Consider the following 13,473-nt stretch of genomic DNA (forward strand, 5'->3'; position numbering starts at 1 on the left):
GCAAAAAATAAACACTTAATTGTTTCCATATCTACTCTGCAGATTTTTGTTTTCCTGCCTTCACCCTTCCCTAATGGTTATGGGTTTCTGTATAAGAGATCCCACTCCTCGTTTTTTTTCTCCTGTAAAGTAGTTTATAATAGAATGGCAGTGTCAGGCAGGAAACTCTCATGAGGCTTCATGGCTACAACGTAACCCCTGTTGTGCTTTCACAGAAAAGCCACACCCCTGGGGCTCCATAACTCTATTCGAGTCCTGCAGAGGGTCGGGTAACCCACAAAAACCTGCGGTGCCCTGTGGGTTGCGGGTAGAAGTTCCAGGTGTGGGTATAGACGCGGTTCTGCGGGCCGCGGGTCTTCTCAATAACGATTTTACTCCTTTTTTCTGATCACGCCTTCCGATGATGCAACTTCCGGTTTACAATGACCACTTCCTGATTCTTGATGGTCAGCAGGTTGCGGATAAGGTACTTGCGGGTCGGGTAGCAGGTCCAAGCGGGCAAGAATGCAGGTCCGGGTTGCAGATTGCAGGTTGCGGAATACGTGTCCCAAAAAATGGACCTGCGCAGGACTCTAACCTGTATCTCTAAAGATTGCAAGTGTTTAGAAACCATTCATTTTTTTTTTAATGACATTTCTATTCATCTATAACCCAGATTTAAAAATTTATTGTAGGAGTCATTTGAAGGATTTGGGTTTCCTATTGTTGTCATGTACCCATGTTGTTTACAGATCTATCTTATTGCCAGCGCCATTGCCTTTAATGTGTTGAAGTAAGTCAAGTACAGGAAATGAATTTCCGGAGTAAAAGGGAAATGTTTTATCTTCGTGTCCCTTATTTAGCATGTGTTGGTTTTATGTTAAAGACTTTGGCCTCGATACATTTTATCCTTGGAATGTTTGTCATTGACAGAGCAATTTGTATTCAATGGATTCTCTTAAACAAAAACGTAGTATCTTTACTAGATAACAGACTCAAAGTAAAAGCCCATAGGGTGCAATAAGCTATACTGAGCCGGGCCCATTTTATGTCTTATATATTTATTTGTAATAGTACAGAGCTGAGGAATAAGTTTACTTTATATACCATAGACGCAAAGATCCGATTTTCGGACCATGTGTGGAGAGTCCCGACATTTCGGAAGAGATCGGTCATTTGGTCGATCGGGCAGGTTAAAAAATTTCTGTGTGTATTGCCGATCGTACGATTTTCATTGGGAGACTGTCACTAACTTTGTCGGACATAACCATCGTACGATTACTGTCAGGGGCAGAACATTGGCTGATCTATTCTTTTATTACTTTATTTGATTAGAATGGTTAGTGGCAGGTCGGGAGTTGGGGAAGTTCCAGTATTTGAACGATTAGATCTTTGCGTCTATGGCCAGCTTCAGATACCTGCCTGATATACTGGAGGTAGTACTGCCACCTCCAAGCTGTAAGTTTGCAGCACTTTCTATTAGGGATGCAGCAAATCCAGGAATCGGCATATGCAGATTCGGTTCGCTATTCCGTCAAATCTTTCGCGAAGGATTCAGGGTTTCGGCCGATTCCAAAATAGTGGATTCAGTGTATCCCTACTTTCTATATCAGTGGGGTTGTTGGACTTTTTTTTTTTTTTTTTCTAGCTCCCTCGGAGGTCGATGCATTGGTTAGGGCCACCTTCACTCACAACAAGAAAAGCTATAGAAAAGCATTGCTATATCAGTCATTCTTCCAAAAACATCAGATGTGTTCACTCCAAAACTCTTCTGGGCTGGGCTTCCAGGTGTATCTAGGAAATAAAATACTATTCCCAGCATGCTTTGATAATATATTAGACAGGGGCGATCCTGGCCCCTCCGCCGCCTGAGGCAGCTGCTGCCCCCCCTCCCCCGGAAATTCGCTCTTAAAGTAACAGGAGCCTCAACTTGCCTCATTGGTGAAGCACCCCTGATATTAGATAATGCTGGAAGTTGTAGTCCAGAAAGTTAAAGTGGAGCAACTCTCTCTAAACTAAAAGAGGTTCCCAGACTGGGATATGGGGGTGGTCTGGAGTGGGGACTCTGGTGAGATTTCAGAAACAAAAGTATAGTAAAGGTGGCCATACATGGAGAGATCCGCTCGTTTGGCAATGTCGCCAAATGAGCGGATCTCCCACCGATATGCCCACCTTTTATTTGGGCAATATCGGGCTGATCCGATCGTTGGGCCCAAGGGCCCAACAATCGGATCCTAACGATGCTTAACAGGCGGTTGGATCCGACGGGATTTTAAGTCCCTTCTGATCGAGATCTGGCCGACTCTCTTAAAGCGACCCGTCTATGTGTGCCGTGTAGAGAAATGTCAACAGGGCCAGTGCCTCTAGGGATGACATCACCATATTCTGAAGTCGCCTTTGGTTTCACCCTTGTGCCGAATTCTCCAAACTGTCGGGCTAAAGGCCAACTTGGGTGTGATTCGGCTAGCTATTGCTCTCCTACATACGGAAAGACAAGATTGAAGGTTGTAGATTTAGGTGAACGTCAATTTGCTGCCCTTGATATTATCGAAGCAATGATTTCATATACCTATAACCTTGTCCTCTGCCACGATCCATTGTTAGATCTCAACATGAGAGAAGTCTGTGACCACTACTCCAGTGCAATGGTGTTTCCCACTGCTGATCCTCCCTTTTAATATCTAATTACTGAGTAATATTGAACAACTGCATCTGTAATTAAGTTTTCAACTAAGTGGTGTAAATTCTATTAGTAAAAATGTGTTACTTTGTGTGGGGCAAGGGAGGCCTTGATGAAGACCACAGTTTTGCACTGGCAGTTCTTCAATTCTTCATAGGAAATCAATTTCCCCTGAGGAATCTGAACATCATTTCTGATGCCCCATGTAAAATAAATTGCACCTTTCCTCCCAGTCTTTCCATGACTCAATGATACTGGCCCTAAAATATTTCATGTCATGTTTTTTGGCTGACCTGCTCCACCACATTCTTCTCTGAGTACTCAACTTCCCGACTCCTTGCCTCCTTCTTCTTCATCGTGTCTGACAAACCGATTACTTTCCCAAATCTCACACTTTAACAAATGACATTCTAGTGATGTCAGAGTCTTTACCTATCCCTGGATGGAGCAAAGCCAGTATTCCCAATATACCTTTTTTGGGAGGGTTTCTTGCTCTATACTCTCATTAGAACTTGTCAGAACACTGCACAAAAAAGGGCAGACTTACTAACCGGCGAAAATTCGTCAGAGTCCACTTCACACCCACAGCAACACTTCGCCCAGACTACGCTAATTCACCAAATGCGAAGTTTTGTCATGGGCACCAGACGCTGTCTATAAAATGCATTAGATGGGACCTGTGCTATAAGCCTCCCTATTAAAGAAGGCTAAACCCATATAGAAATTCTTTATTTTATCTACTAAACTTATTGAACCAGCCTGAAGATTCCGCATCTCTATATTAATAATGACCGTGACAGTTAAGGGGCAGATTTATCAAAGGTCGAGGTGAATTTTGAAATAAATAAAATTTGAAGTTCGAGCTATTTTTTGTGTACGTCGACTAGGCAATAGTCCAAATTCGATTTGAATTTGAAAAAATTTGAATATCGAAATTTATTATGTACTGTCTCTTTAAAAATTCGACTTCGACCATTCGCCATCCCAATTTTTGGGAAAAACTTTGAATTGAATTTGATCGAATTTGCTATTCCTTCGATTCATATGATTCGAATTTGGCCGAATACAGACCTATTCGATCGATAAACTGACCTATTCGACCAAAAAAAAACTTCTGCTTAATTTGGGTTGGTCTTTTTGAATTCAAATTTTGAAGTTTTTTCAATTTGGAATTCAACCCTTGATAAATAGGCCCCTTAAAGTTGTCACAGGAGTGTCCCATCTTTAGATTTTAATAGGAGTGTCAGTGACACTGCACATGCTCAGTAAACAGCTGTTGAGAAGCTCAGCTTGGGGGTCGTCATGAATAGTGAAGGACGACTCTGTGCCCAAAATTCACAAAGTGCATTGAAGTCAATGGGCGTCAAAATTATTTTTTTTAAGACATTTTTCAAAAGAGCAAACAGATTTTTTTATATTCAATTTTGAAATCTGACATGGGGCTAGACATTTTGTCAATTTCCCAGCTGCCCCAAGTCATGTGACTTGTGCCTGCACTTTAGGATGGAACTGCTTTCTGGCAGGCTGTTATTTCTTCCACTCTATGTAACTGAATGTGTCTCAGTGGAACCTGGATTTTACTATTGAGTGTTGTTCTTAGATCTACCAGGCAGCTGTTATCTTGTGTTAGGGAGCTGCTATCTGGTTACCTTCCCATTGTTCTGTTGTTTGGCTGCTGGGGGGGGGAAGAGGGAGGGGGTGATATCAGTCCAACTTGCAGTACAGCAGTAAAGAGTGACTGAAGTTTATCAGAGCACAAGTCACAAGACTGGGGTCAGCTGGGAAATTTCAGTGCAGAATTCTGCTGGAGCAGCAATATTAACTGATTCATTTTGAAAAAAACATGTTTTCCCATGACAGTATCCCTTTAAATGCTGTGTATTATAGGACCACTAACATCAAAAAAAATTTTTTAAAAAAAATTCGTTAGTATGCCATGAAAAAAACCCACCAAGACTAATTAAACTTTTAAATCGCACAGCCTTTATTAAGAAATAACTTACTGAAACGCCGCTTGTGCTTCTCTTCAGAAAAGGCGAGACGGCGACGATCCATCGTGCGTTGCTCGATTTCTCCTACCTGGCTATCTCCTTTAAGGAAGGCAGGGAGGAGAAATCGAGCGACGCACAATGGATCACCTTTTCTGAAGAGGAGCGGCGTTTCAGTAAGTTATTTCTTAATAAAAACTGTGCGATTTTAAAGTTTAATTAGTCTTGGTGGTTTTTTTCGTGGTATACTAACGAATTTTTAAAAAAATGTTTTTGATGTTACTGGACCTTTAAGCTTCTTTTTTTATTCTAACGATGCTGCAAACCTGGATAAACATTATCATTCTACAGGAAACCCCCGAAACAAAAAGAAAACTATTTTTCTACCTAACTAGAAATATATTTTTAAACAAAAGGAATAAATATACATCATGAATAAATGAAGAAATAAATCATGAATAAATAGACATCATGAATCAATATAGGGTTCAAACATCATTAGTATTTTATTGTTGCGCGGCCTCTACTTAAGTCACATAAAGAATAAAAAAAGCCAGCCTGCCACAATATAAAAAGGAAACAGTGGGAGGAAGAATCTAAAAATAACCGCACAAGTGGCGCCTGCTTAACTCAAACAACCAAGCGAAACCCTTTGTATTTTCTATACTGGACACTTTAAAGGGATTTTTATGATGTTGTTTTAATGACACTGTTTACACTGCAAATAATTCCCTGTACAATATAAAATGTCATTCCTGAACCAGCAAGTGTATTTAGTTGTAATATTGGTGTGTAGGTGCATCTCAGGTCATTTTGCCTGGTCATGTGATTTCAGAAAGAGCCTGCACTTTAGGATGGAACTGCTTTCTGGCAGCCTGTTGTTTCTCCTACTCAATGTAACTGAATGTGTCTCAGTGGGACCTGGATTTTACTATTGAGTGTTGTTCTTAGATCTACCAGGCAGCTGTTATCTTGTGTTAGGGAGCTGCTATCTGGTTACCTTCCCATTGTTCTGTTGTAAAGGTGGCCATAGACGCAAAGACCCGCTCGTTTGGCAACATCGCCATACGAGCGGTTTTTTTCCTGATATGCCATTAACAAGCATGGCTATATTGGGGGTAATCTGATTGTTCGGCCGTATGGCCGAACGATCCGATTACGATGTGCCATGGGCTCCGGCGGGATTGGTCGGGTCAAAATCAAACCTGACTGATCGACCAAACGACTGATCTCCGCCGGACGAAAGATGTCGGCACACGCCACACACAATCCGAAAATCGTACAAATCCTTGATTCGTATGATAGGATCTGTGTGTCTATGGCCACCTTTAGGCTGCTGGGGGGAAAGGAAGGGGGTTATAATCACTCCAACTTGCAGTACAGCAGTAAAGAGTGACTGATGTTTATCAGAGCACAAGTCACATTACTGGGGGCAGCTGGGAAATTGACAATATGTCTAGCACCATGTCAGATTTCAAAATTGAATATAAAAATATCTGTTTGCTCTTTTGAGAAATGGATTTCAGTGCAGAATTCTGCTGGAGCAGCACTATTAACTGATGTGTTTTGAAACATTTTTTTTTCCCCATGACAGTATCCGTTTAATCCTGCTGGAAGAATTCAGATTGTGTTACAATTTGTATCAATACTTTAGGTCTTGGCTACTTTGTGCCCCCGTGGGAACAGATCCCTTGTGTCAGTATAGAGACTGTGTCATGTATAAAGCTCACTCCCAAATGCATTTGAGCTTCAGACCAAAACGCACATGAACATTCTTTAGTGACCCCGATTAGGGCCGTCTCGCTCCTCTGCACAAAGCCACTACTTTGACTCAGGAGGCCACAAGGACAAGGGATTCAAGGGGAAATACGTGGTGGTTTTGCAGAGATATCAGCAGCACAACCTCGTGTCAGTTACATTCTGCATCGAACTCAAGTTGTTCATCTTTTATAACTGCTAAATAAAGCCTGTCTATTCAGCATTACGTACTAAGGATATTAGCTGTTACAAAACTACATTTCCCAGCATCCCCTGTTCTCACAGAGCTCATCCCTGTTCTGCACAACAAGGATTGTGTTGTTGTTGGTTAGTGGAGGCGATGGTGTTTGGCAGGACATCTTGCGCCTGTGATGGGAATTTCCCTGCAGATATAAATGGTCACACAGAGGTTACCATGGCAACTCTCTTTAGGAACAACACAGGTGTGCGCTCAGGTGTGTCTCTCCCGTGTGCTTTACACAAATACACAACATGCTTCTAATATTAGTCACTGGCGTTCATGCAGTTCACAAATACACCAGATTATTAGGGAAGCAAATGAGGGACTCGTGAGTGAAGCTCGGAGGTTCCCTTATTCAGTACAATGAAGTGTGAAGTTGCAGGTCCCGACTGTGCCCCATGTCAGCAGCGCAGAATTATTTCCTAGTCAGTGATGACACAGGTGGGGCAAATAAATTGAATTTGAGTCACACATGTTTGCAGAGGGCTGTGTATAACTAATAACAGATGATTAGATGTGAATATACTGGGCCATATGGCAATCAATCCTGTGCCTTCAATCCCATAATTGCAACAGATTAATGATTCTCTCCTCTTAACTGAACAGGTTAGTTCTTCCCACCCCATAACGACAACAGGTTAGTTCCTCCCACCCCATAACGGCAACAGGTTAGTTCCTCCCACCCCAAAACGGCAACAGGTTATTTCCTCCCACCCCATAACGGCAACAGGTTAGTTCCTCCCCCCCATAACGGCAACAGGTTAGTTCTTCCCACCCCATAACGGCAACAGGTTAGTTCTTCCCACCCCATAACGGCAACAGGTTAGTTCTTCCCACCCCATAACGGCAACAGGTTAGTTCCTCCCACCCCATAACATCAACAGGTTAGTTCCTCCCACCCAATTACTGCAACAGATTAGTTCCTCCCACCCCATAACATCAACAGGTTAGTTCCTCCCACCCCATAACATCAACAGGTTAGTTCCTCCCACCCCATAACGGCAATAGGTTAGTTCCTCCCACTCCATAACGGCAACAGGTTAGTTCTTCCCACCCTGTAACATCAACAGATTACCCCCTCCCACCCATAACAGCAGTAGGTTAGTTCCTCCCACCCCATAACGGCAACAGGTTAGTTCTTCCCACCCCGTAACTGCAACAGGTTAGTTCCTCCCACCCCATAACGGCAACAGGTTAGTTCCTTCCACCACATAACATCAACAGGTTAGTTCCTCCCACCCCATAACATCAACAGGTTAGTTCCTCCCACCCCATAACGGCAACAGGTTAGTTCCTCCCACCACATAACATCAACAGGTTAGTTCCTCCCACCCCATAACGGCAACAGGTTAGTTCCTCCCACCCCATAACGACAACAGGTTAGTTCCTCCCACCCCATAACTGCAACAGTTTAGTTCCTCCCACCCCATAACTGCAACAGGTTAGTTGCTCCCACCCCATAACTGCAACAGGTTAGTTCCTCCCACCCCATAACTGCAACAGGTTAGTTCCTCCCACCCCGTAACTGCAACAGGTTAGTTCTTCCCACCCCGTAACTGCAACAGGTTAGTTCCTCCCACCCCATAACAGCAACAGGTTAGTTCCTCCCACCCCAGTTAGTTCCTCCCACCCCATAACTGCAACAGGTTAGTTCTTCCCACCCCGTAACTGCAACAAGTTAGTTCCTCCCACCCCATAACTGCAACAGGTTAGTTCCTCCCACCCCATAACTGCAACAGGTTAGTTCCTCCCACCCCGTAACTGCAACAGGTTAGTTCCTCCCACCCCATAACTGCAACAGGTTAGTTCCTCCCACCCCGTAACTGCAACAGGTTAGTTCCTCCCACCCCGTAACTGCAACAGGTTAGTTCCTCCCACCCCATAACTGCAACAGGTTAGTTCCTCCCACCCCATAACTGCAACAGGTTAGTTCCTCCCACCCCGTAACTGCAACAGGTTAGTTCCTCCCACCCCATAACTGCAACATGTTAGTTCCTCCCACCCCGTAACTGCAACAGGTTAGTTCTTCCCACCCCGTAACTGCAACAGGTTAGTTCCTCCCACCCCGTAACTGCAATATGTTAGTTGTTCCCACCCCATAACTGCAACCGGTTATTTAGGGACCCTTTTAGCTGGGAAAGGCCCTGTGTTATGGTTTGGGGTGTCTAGAAAATATCATCCGTGAAAGTAAGACTTTATTAAATAATACCACAAATGTTTGTGACATACAGTCAATTTTAGGATTATCAACCAACTTGCAGACCTTCATATATTGTTTAACTGCAACTCCCTGCACCCTCTAATCATGTGATGATTCTGCAGAAGCCTCGTCTAATGTTTCTCAGGCTGCTGACGTGTAAATTCAAGTGAAGTGTGAGGGATGCAGAGGCTATAAATATATATATATTTGTGTGTGTACAAACCAAACACTTAGTTGCTGTTCCTAGGGGGGATTATATCCTTTATTAAGGTTATTCTGCCCATAGAATCAAATCACAGGCGTTTGTTTTTCACATCAAGGTCACACTCAGCTGATCTCTCCCTTAAATTGGTTCTCCCAGGAATTTCCAAGAAAACTAGTTGCACATTGTTCCCTCGGGAACCACGAGGAGCGAGATTTTTCGGTGGGATCCCAGGGCCTGTCATCCGATTCTTCTTCTGTTCGAATCTAAATATTCCTGTACTTTCCGTAACTTTGTGAGTGGGTTATTTTCTGTTTAACTTTCCAGGCTGGGAAATTCCAAACTTCACTTTCTCTTATTTTCATCAGCTCACAATGGGGCAAGTGATTCACAAGCTTATTAGGCAAGTCAATGAGATTATTATGTGGCTCTCACACAGTCACATGGCCACATTTACAACATGATCATTAATAGGACTGGGATTTTCCAAACAATCCTGAGCAACAGAATTAACAGGTATTTTTAGAGGTCCTAAGATTCCACAATTAATTAATATTTGTGAATTTATATTCTCCTGTAATTTCGGCTGTGTATAACCTGAGCCATATAGGCACATAGTGGACCGTGACTCGGGCCGCCCTATTCAGGGGAAAAACGATTTACCCTCACGTTTTTGCCAAATCTCTCAGTCCCCACCAGATACTTTACTTGCTGTCAAATTTAGTCTCAGAATAAATCTTCTGTTGCCGGACATCACTGACCCTGCCAAATACTCTCGTATTCGTGTATTCGAAATACTATAACGTTCCAAAATAGAGTGACCAATTGCATGTATTGTTGTCTACTAAAAGTATATTCTAAGGCAAACTACCATTTGAAGGCTGGGAATGTATGGGCAACTTGAGAAGTATCCACACACCAACCTGGGACACTACAGTTGTTTTCAAAATAATAGCAGTGTGTTTAAAAAAGTGAATAAAGCTGAAAATCCTTATAATAACTTTTATTTCCATACACGTAAATGCATCGGGAACACTGCACATTCTATTCCACAGCAAAACATGAAGAAAACTCTATAACGTTGGTGTTATTCCTTTACAGAAAGTGAAGAAAAGGGAATATTAGGCTGTCCCTAAAAATAACAGTGTCTGCATTCTTCTTTACAAACTCATTCACTGTATAAACTGAAAAATGTGTCAAGATTTTGCTTTCCTCTGAATGACTGAACTAATATTTAGTTGTATAATAATCAGTGTTTCTGAGAACTGCTGCACATCTGTGTTACATGGAGTCCACCAACTTCCAACAACCTCTTACATTCCACAATTCTTCTGCATTTCTTGCTTTTGCCTCACAAACACCATTTTTCATGTCACCCCACAAGTTTTCTATTGGATTAAGGTCCAGGGATTGGGCTGGTCACTCCATAACATCAATCTTGTTGGTCTGGAACCAAGATGTTGCTCATTTACTGGTGTGTTTGGGGTCGTTGTCTTGTTGTAACACCATTTCAAGGACATTTCCTCTTCAGCATAAGGCAACATGATCTCTTCAAGTATTTCATGTATTGAAACTGATCCATGATCCCTGGTATGTGATAAATAGACCCAACACCACAGTATGAGAAACATCCCCATATCATGATACTTGTGCCCCCGGCTTCACTGTCTTCACTCTGTACTGGGGCTTCAATGCAACTGACAAACTATCTGTGGCCCCTCGACCCAAAAAGAACAATCTTACTTTCATCAGTCCACAAAATGTTGCGCCATTTCTCTTTAGGCCAGTCAATGTGTTCTTTGGCAAATTGTAAGCTCTTCTTTTTTCCAACAATGGGACTTTGCAGGGGCTTCTTGCCGATAACTTGGCTTCACATAGTCTTCTAATTGTAACAGTATCACAGGTCACTTTACATCTTCTTTGATCTGATCATTGAGTTGTTGCCATTTTGGTGATTCTTCTATCTCTTCGAATGGTAGTTTGCCGTTTTCTTCCATGTCTTTCAGGTTTTGGTTGCCATTTTGAAAACATTTGAGATCATTTTACTGGAGCAGCCTATCGTTTTCTACACTTCCTTATCCAATGGGGAACACATCAATGTTTTTCACAGTAAATATATTTCTAATAGGGCTACGGACAATTTGCACCAGATGTCGGTAACAACCTACCAACCAACAACTTAAAACAAATAAATTCATCAATTGAGTTATGTGTAATAAAGTGGAATGACACAGGGAACACATGAAGAAAAGTTGGAGCAAAAAGGCATGGAAAGCCAAGAAACTTCAGGATTTAGAAGGCAATCTTCCCCCTATCAGTGCAAATCAACTGGTTTAGTCCTAACTGATGGGCTATAAAAAGGTTTCTCATTCCCAACGTTTCACACAAGAAGCATCTCATGATGGGGAAAAGCAAAGAGCTCTCTCAAGCCCTTGAGAAATAGATTTACTGAGAAAAATGTTGACGTGTTTAATACTTATTTTCCCCACTGTATGTGTAAGGATACAGGAATGGGATCAGTTATCTGGAAACCCATTATCCAGAAAGCTCCGAATTATGGAAAGGCCGTCTCCCATAGACTCTATGTTATCTAAATAAACCAAATATTTAAAAAGATTTCCCTTTTCTGTGTAATAATAAAACAGTCGCTTGTACTTGATCCCAACTAAGATATAATTAATCCTTATTGGAAGCAGAACCAGCTTATTGGCTTTATTTCATGTTTATATGATTTTATAGTATTAAGGTATGAAGATTCGTTATCGGAAAGCGCTAGGTTCCAATCATTCTGGATAACAGGTTCCATACCTATATATATTATATATAAAAACAGCTGTGGCGGGTTTGGTTTGAAATTCAGGCAACCCTTGCAGGTTAGGATTGGTCAGAATGGGAAAGTAAATACATCCTCTGCCCCCTAAGATTCTCTGTACTGAAACCAGAGGCACACACAGAATTAGTGGGTTATTTACTAAACTCCGAATGCAAAAATCCATAAAAATTTGTGATTTTTTTTGTTTTTAAATAAAATCTGCGTTTAAAAAAAAAAAAAAAAAAAAAAAATCACAATTTTCTGAATTTATTAAGCCCCCGAGGATAAAAAAGTCAATCTGAAAATCCGGCATCTCAGACCTGTGGAGGTTGCATATAAGTTAATAGGAGAAGTCCCCATGATTTTTTGATGTGCGCTGGTTTTTTGGCAATACCCCAAAGTTTTCCGGCAAAAAAGCATATGTAACCTGAATTTTCGAGTGAAAAATCCAAAAACGAGACGCCGGAACCTCCCATGGGAGCAGAACCCCTCAATTTTTTTATTGAAATTTACCAGAAGCTGCTGCATTTCTCACCCTAGGCTTATACTCGAGTCAATAAGCTTTCCCAGTTTTTGGAGGTAAAATTAGGTCCCTAGGCTTATACTCGGGACGGCTTATACTCGAGTATATACGGTAAACATAAAAAAACCCGAGCGGATTTGATCAGAGTTTGTAGTTGAAAACGTTGAGATAAAATTGGACTTCGATAAATAACCCCCTTAGTGTACAGATTGAGAAGATTTGGGTATGGATGAGGTCCAGGTCCCACAATGGCAATATTTTGCAGGTTAGGGTCGGGTGCGGGTTAAGGTTTTGTGGTTCACAGTCAGGTGTGGGTTGAGTTTTTCCTGATCCAAACATCACTACCGTTGAACTTATGGTGCTGGTAATACCTATTAAATCACAGTAATAAAAACCTAACCTCAAAAAATCCAGTTCCCAGATTCATTAATAGCAAGTGAAAAAAAAATAAACTAAAAAGTCAAACTTTGGAGATCCAGTGTATTTCAAGGGTGTGTTCATTTTAGATTTCATTTTTTTCCCTTTTAGCATCACCTGTTCCTTAAACACAGACTGTCCTTTCCAAGACAGTTATAGTTTGAGTAGCCTCAGGGATGTCTCTCTTTAAACCAAGATTCCATCAGAGAATCTCTATTTCCTTTGCTATAACATTTATAAGGAACAGTAATGGACGTCTGGTTTACATGATTATTCCTTTAAAGTGGACCTGTTACTAAAAGCTTTATAATGTAAGTCCTTTGCAAATTAAACTAGGGATGCACCGAATCAACTTGTGAAAGAAGTTATGATTATTGACTCTCAAACAATGAATTTTTTTCTTCAATAGGGAACCTGAACTTAAAGGGATACTGTCATGGGGAAAAATTTTTTTACAAAATGAATCAGTTAATAGTGCTGCTCCAGCAGAATTCTGCACTGAAATCCATTTCTCAAAAGAGCAAACAGATTTTTTTATATTCAATTTTGAATTCTGACATGGGGCTAGACATATTGTCAATTTCCCAGCTGCCCCCAGTCATGTGACTTGTGCCTGCACTTTAGGAGAGAAATGCTTTCTGGCAGGCTGCTGTTTTTCCTTCTCAATGTAACT

The sequence above is a fragment of the Xenopus laevis genome, chromosome 8S (genome assembly GCF_017654675.1).
Source record: "Xenopus laevis strain J_2021 chromosome 8S, Xenopus_laevis_v10.1, whole genome shotgun sequence".
NCBI lineage: Eukaryota > Metazoa > Chordata > Amphibia > Anura > Pipidae > Xenopus > Xenopus laevis.